Source organism: Homarus americanus, unplaced genomic scaffold (assembly GCF_018991925.1).
Source record: "Homarus americanus isolate GMGI-L3 unplaced genomic scaffold, GMGI_Hamer_2.0 scaffold30535, whole genome shotgun sequence".
Classification (NCBI taxonomy): Eukaryota; Metazoa; Arthropoda; class Malacostraca; order Decapoda; family Nephropidae; genus Homarus; species Homarus americanus.
Window position 1 is genome coordinate 2,719,042 of NW_024732440.1, and position 7,859 is coordinate 2,726,900.

Sequence of the window (7,859 nt, forward strand, 5' to 3'; positions counted from 1 at the left end):
TAATGAATAACAATGGTCAGATTATGCAGTAATTTGAACCCAAATTTCGCTATGATACACTTCGGGTACAGATAACAGGTTCACTATCTGCACCTGATACCCTTGATGACAAGGTTCCGGTACAATCGTTATTTGCACTCTCAGGTCCAAATACCTTCGGCCTTACAATTTTTTTTAAAGGTGTACTACAGGTATTTAAGAACAGGTGACCGAGTTAAGGAGCCTTTCAATAGAAGAAAAGTTCGTCAGTTCATCAAGGTCCCCCAAAATAGTGGAGGAAATTAAACTTTACCAAACAAAAAGATCATTAAAAACTTAATCTAACGACTCACAAATACTGTATCAGTATACATGTCTAACCTAGCCAGAGAACCTAAAGATCCAAACCTGAAATCGAAAAGTCAGAAAAACTCATTAGGAAAAGATTCGGAAAAGATCGATCATGGCAACAAAAATAGGTTTTCCTGTCCTAGTATTTGAAGGCGTTTCAAGTGAATTTGATCTTCATTTCCTAAGCGAATGAGCCTTTAAGGAGCTATGCCCCCCGCCCCCCAAATACCGACAATATTGGTTGCACAAAGTGGGAAACTGTGAGGTAAAAACGCAAAAAAAATGATGAAACGAAACCGCTTAGCCAGAAGGACCAGACCTAACCTCCTCTGTAAAAAAAAAGTTACCTTAATCAACAGAGGTTAGAGGATAAAGTGGTGCTGCTTGTGATCGTTGTGTTCGGCTTGGAACATGTAGAGTACACTGTATACAGAACGAAATATTGTAAGTAATGTTCCTTCTTATGCCGACACGAAGCACCCTACTATGGATATCCTTCCACAATCGCTGATTGCAGCAAGAGTCAAATGCAAACAGTGCCCCCCCCCCTCAAAATGTAAGCTCTAAAGTGAAATTGAAGTCCCAAATACTCCTAAACTATAAATTTGCGACGGAAACTTAATACAATATTTTTGGCTCTATTTTCCAATATAAACAAATATGAAGTTCCGTGGTCGACCTTTTCAGAATACTAACCCTCGAAAAGTATAAGTTTCCGACGAAAACACTGCGGAGTAAAGTCTTATTATTATTTTATTTTGCTCTATCTCCCTATACACATATCAATATAGAGTTCCGTGCATGGTCATTACCGAATGTTAGCCCAGAAAAGTACCGACTGTACGTGCATGCAATATAAAGGATCTGTTGTCGAAACTAAAAAAAAAAGACTTCTAATTTCCGGAAGCCTCGGGAAGCAGGTCGTGGCCTCAGGGATTTCGACAAACAAACGACTATCATCACAGAACGAGTTGGTTTGTTTCTGCTAAAACTATTAAGTTAGTCCCTCGGAGACCACGGCCTACTTCCCGACCCCTATTGAAGGTCGTGTTTAGCAGTTCCAACACCCGGTCCATTAACTGTGAATTCTTTCATTTAATAAATGTTTCATAAACAAAATCACCGAGTTTTGGTAATTACTGAACCAAGTTAGTAACTACTTTTATGCTTCTTTACAATCTGTGACGATCGCGTGGGCGGGTGACGTTCACGACCCACTGAATGAATTGCTCGAACACAAGTGAATCAACAAACATATAACACGAAACTTTGACCCAATTTCGAGCTTGAATAAGGATAAGTAAATGATACAGTAAACCTTAGTAGGTGAAATGAATGAATACGTAAATACTTACCATGCAAGCACTTGTGCACCCGTACGCATACACATAAAATATACCGAACCACAAATAAAACATACGCACTTAAATCTCCATCTGTTCATTCATTCTGGCCTCAAAAACGTTGGTCATTCCGCCACCCCCTCGGTCTTATCGGCCCCACTAGCACCTTCCTCCACTGATGGTTGACAAACTCTCCGTATACTTCCTCTTCTTCCTGATTTACACAAGTTGTCGCCTTTAGATCACCTGAGTGATACAAAACCTATTCCTCCATCGGTAACACTTTCAAGATGTCACTTCCTCAAGGCATACGTTTAATAAACAAATACTTTCCACGGAAAAAATAAAGAGAAAAACCCAATCAACTTACCTGTTAGAACGAGTGGTTGTTGGGTAACAGCAAAGCGGGTGCACTGACTATACTTCACATACGCCGGTCCGTGGTAGAATGTAAACTTTATTTGCTCCTGCGCTCGGACCTGTCACGAACCCAATGACGGGAAAGCATATCGTACCGCTCACAACAACACCATTAGCTATAACCATTTATCCAAGGAACACTGAAAGAAGAAGGCAATTGGAATATAAAGTGATATAATTAATATTCAATTCTGTTACTTAATAAACGTTTCGGGCATAAATAGAAGATCCAACTTTAATTATCGTACGCTCGACAGCCGCACTCTAAATTATGGAGCCACGTGGGTAGGGTACGGAGATGGAGATGATTAGGTGGGGGAATGGGGGTGGGGGAATGGGGGTGAGGGTAAGTGTGGGAGGCCCAAACTTACCTGGACCGGAACCTAGCCGCCTCAACCTCGATATAGCGGATCCAGGTATCAAATCCCTACCGTTAATCCTATTATCAAATGGAGAAGAAAACACATCCTCCTCCTCCTCCTCTTCCTGCGCCTCCTCCTCCTCCTCTTCCTGCACCTCCTCCTCCTCCTCTTCCTGCACCTCCTCCTCCTCCTCATTTTCTTCCTCCCTATATTGCTGCTTCTGTTACTGTTCACACCTTTATTGTTGTTGATCTTTTCCTTAGACTACACTGGAGAAGTCTAATCACGTCTTACTGCCTCACTAAGCTACACTACAAAGATGTATTCTGAATGTTTCGTAAATCAAACTTTTTTCCCGTAATTGTTGATGCGAGAGCTTGTCTGACTCACTTAAGCTACTTCTACTGGTACTGTTACTGCTGCTTCTACTGGTACTGTTACTGCTACTTCTACTGGTACTGTTACTGCTGCCTCTACTGGTACTGTTACTGCTACTTCTACTGCTAGTTACTGCTACTTCTACTGGTACTGCTACTGCTGCGTCTACTGGTTCTGCTACTGTTACTTTGACGGTACTGGTATTGGAACTGCTACAGTATTTATAATTTTACTTGTGCTACTGGTACTGCCAGTGTTACTTTTATTGGTACCCCCTTTGCTGCTATACTGTTGCTAACCGATACTGCTACTCTTAATGGTACTACTGTTACTTTTACCGTTGCTGCTGATTGTGATAATACTAATTTTACTGATACTGATACCCTTACTGGTATTCCTGCTACTGCTACTTTCCTTGGCACTGCTGCCACTGCTACTTTTCTTGGTACTACTACCACTGCTACTTTTCCTGGTAATGCTGTCACTGTTACTTTTCCTGGTACTGCTGCTACTGCTACTTTTCCTGGTACTACTGCTACTTTTCCTGGCAATGCTACTACTGCTACCTTTCCTGGTACTGCTGCTACTGCTACTTTTCCTGGTCCTACTGCAACTGCTACCTTTCCCGACACTTCTGTTACTGTTACTTTTCCTGGTACTGCTGCTACTGTTACTGCTACTTTGTGTCCTTGAATTGACTCATTACTAATACTATTGTGAATATCAGTTTCCCCTTACACGTGTTTCCATTACCAAGTTAGATAAGCTCACAATAGTCTGAATAAACAAGAAAATAACAAATAAGCTACAATAAATGAATGTATGAATAAGAAGACAAGAATTAGTAAATAACCAAAGAAATAATTAATTATATTTACCTGTACAGTAATTAGTTATGTGATTTGAAAGATACGCCATTGATTAATTAAAATAAATTAACATAATAAAGTAATTATTGCATACATACATAAATACCTACATACATACATACATACATACATACATACATACATACATACATACATTAATAAGTAACGTAACAAAAACTAGGCGTTGTTATTACTGTTTAAGACAATGGGTCATACAGACATATAGAGTCGCTCGTTATAAGTACAGTTGTTTTTGTCAGTTATATTCCTCGTATTGTGAATAATTAATTAACAGTTATAATGACATATTGTTACCTAAACACCACCTTGAACTGTGTGTGTGTGTGTGTGTGTCGCCGAGGTTAAGGAGATGATAAAACTAAACTAATTATCCTAGAATTTGAATCAATATCTAACAGTAGACAATATTAAATGCAAAATGAAATACTAAAAAAATTATCAAGTCTCCCCCCACCATCGCCTCCATCTCTCACTGTACCTGTACCTGACGCCTCTGTAAGTCATCAGGTGTAATGTTGACGATGCATTACACTTCCTTCTGGTGGGTGGTGTCTTAGGGCGCGTCTCAATTATTCCTATGTTAATGTCTCAGGAGGTTGTAGGTTAAAGTTTCCTTCCACCTGGTTCACGAAAAGGACAGTAATTAAAGATAATTGGCATAAAAAAATTACAAAAACAACTATTTACACAAGGTAATGCTACTTACATATTGTCTAATTCTAATGGATTACCTTTGCATTAGTTTCGTAAGAATAAGCTTTTGACATAATGATTGTGTGAATTACAGAACACACAGCAAGCGGAAGTCAAGTGTATCTGTGAGTAAATATATAAATTCCTATATACATTAACCTACAGCTTTACGTTAAGGAGGAAAATATTGCTTCTTATGGGTCTCGTTTAAGTGGGACGATGACTGTCTAGGGATTCGTTTTCTTGACCGTATGTGTTAATGTTTGTGTCAACTCTTGTGTGTGGGAGTGTTTATTTACCTTGATTATTACCTGCATGGTCCTAACAGACTCAAACCTAATGAAGGTCTCATGCTTGATACATCTGTCCTCTTAACATCACACGACAACACTCGACCCCACACACTCCTTCCTCATGCCTTAAGGGAGTTTCTTATTAGTTTCCCGACCTCGAAATTCCTCCATTAAACAACAATAAAATAATATGACGACTAAGTTAGGATTTTTCTTTTTTTTTAGTTCTTATAATTTATCAAATAAGAGTCACTCCCTGGGAAAGGACTTTATATATGAGAGAATAAATGAATAAATTAGATAAAAGAACAAAAACTTATACTTTGTCTGGTGTTTATCAGTTTGTTTGTCATAGAGGTGTTGTGTTGTGTTTGGTTGAAGGTCAATTTATACTGGAAACATTGATTAAAGTTACCAGGAACACACATAAATACAACGGTGAGTGACTGAACGTTGTAGACGAACATGTGTGTGTGTGTGTGTGTGTATGTGTGTGTGTCAAAGGTCTGGCTGCACCCTGTAACCATCCTGTAGTCCCTGTAACCATCCTGTAGCACATTCAGGAATTGGCATTGCAAAGTAATTAAAATATTCTAAAAATATTTGAACATTTTTAAAGCCATTGAAATGTTTTAATCAGATATCAAATTTTGGTTAATGATCTGTTGTTAATATTCAGAGTACCTATACTGAAATTTTGACAAAATCTCCTTTTTTAAGAAATGCAATTGTTTATAGCTCAGATTTTTTGGCTGAAATACGTTTTTCCTCTGAATCAAAATTTATTGTGCTCTTTTTAAGTACATAGAATAGCACAAGCACCAAGAAATGACCTGAAACCCATAAGTGGAGAGTAATTGTATTGCAGAAGTAATTAAATATTCTAAAATATTTGATTTTCTAGTGCTATTTGTTATGTTATAATCAAGATATCAAATTTTGTTTTAATAGATCCGGTTAATATATTGTGGAGTGCCTATAATTGAAATTTTGTAACAAAATCATTTTGCATTGAAATGACAAAAATGTGTCTATATTCTTAAAATTTTTTTGGCCAAAATGCTTTGTCCGTAAAATTTGTTGTGCCAACTATTTAAGATCAAGAATAATACATAAGCACCAAGAAACCTTGAAACCTATGGCGAAGTGAGTAATTAGCATTAAAAGAATTAAATATTCTAAAAATCATTGAACATTTTCGTTTCTATTTTGAATGTTATAATCAAGATATCAAATTTTGTTAATAGATCCTTACAGTACATTCAGAGTACCTATACTGGAATTTGAACGAAAATATTTTTTTGGCTGAAAATGGATAAAAATTGTAAGTCTATAGCTGATTTTGCCGGAAAATGTTTTCTTTCTGAATAAAATTTTAATGTGCAACTATTAAGCAATATCCAGAATAATAAATTCAAAGAAATGACCTTAAACCATGTATGAAAGTAATAGTAATTTCAAAATATTTCTAAAACATTTGGAACATTTTCTAAAGCCATTGAACAAGTTATTAATCAAGATATGCAAATTTTAATAGTATCCTAAGTTATTCAGGAGTAATTTATACTGAAATTTTGAATAAAATCCATTTTTTTGGTGAAATGGTATAAAATTGTAAGTCGGTATAGCCTTAAAATTTTTGGAAAAATGTTTTCTCTGAACTAAAATTTAATGTGCCTAACTATTTTGGTACATCCGGAGTAATACAAGCACCAAGAAATACTTTAGAAAACCATGGCGAGTAATTAGCATTTGCAAAGTAATAAAATATTTCTAAAATCATTTGAACATTTTCTAAAAGCCATTTGAACGCTATAACCTACATGTATCAAATTTTGCTAATAGATCCCCTAAGCAGCACATTCAGAGTGCCTTATAACAGTATTGAAACAAAATCAATTTTTTATTTCAGCCAGATGCAAAATTGTAAGTCTAAAGCCTTAAAGGATTTTTGGCCAAAAATACGTTTTCTCTCTGAACTAAAATTTAATGTGCCTAACTATTTAAGTACATCCAGAATAATACACAAGCACCAAGAAATGACCTCGAAAACCCATAAGTGGCGAGTAATTAGCATTGCAAAAGTAATTAAAATATTCTAAAAATCATTTGAACATTTTCTAAAAGCCATTTGAACAAGTTATAATCAAGATATCAAATTTTGGTTAACAGATCCTTAAGCAGCACATTCAGGAGTACCCATACTGAAATTTTGAACAAAATCCATTTTTTGGCCGAAATGAAGAAAATTGTAAGTCTATAGCCTTAGCGATTTTTGGCCAAAAATACGCGTTTTCTGAACTAAAAATTTAATGTGCCTAACTATTTAAGTACATCCAGAATAATAATAATACACCAAGAAATGACCTCGAAAACCCATAAGTGGCGAGTAATTAGCATTGCAAAGTAATTAAATATTCTAAAATCATTTGAACATTTTCTAAAAGCCATTTGAACAAGTTATAATCAAGATATCAAATTTGCTAACAGATCCCAAGCAGCACATTCAGGAGTACCTATACTGAAATTTTGAACAAAAATCCATTTGCCGAAATGAAGAAAATTGTAAGTCTATAGCCTTAAAGGATTTTGACCAAAAATACGTTTTCTCTCTGAACTAAAATTTAATGTGCGTAACTATTTAAGTACATCCAGAATAATACACAAGCACCAAGAAATGACCTCGAAAACCCATAAGTGGCGAGTAATTAGCATTGCAAAAGTAATTAAAATATTCTAAAATCATTTGAACATTTTCTAAAAGCCATTTGAACAAGTTATAATCAAGATATCAAATTTTGGTTAACAGATCCTTAAGCAGCACATTCAGGAGTACCTATACTGAAATTTTTAACAAAATCCATTTTTTGGCCGAAATGACGAAATTGTAAGTCTAAAGCCTTATAGGATTTTTGGCCAAAAATACGTTTTCTCTCTTGAACTAAAATTTAATAATGTGCCTAACTATTTAAGCATATCCAGAATAATACACAAGCACCAAGAAATGACCTCGAAAACCCATAAGTGGCGAGTACTGCATTGCAAAAGTAATTAAAATATTCTAAAAATCATTTGAACATTTTCTAAAAAGCCATTTGAACAAGTTATAATCAAGATATCAAATTTTGGTTAACAGATCCTCTATGCTAC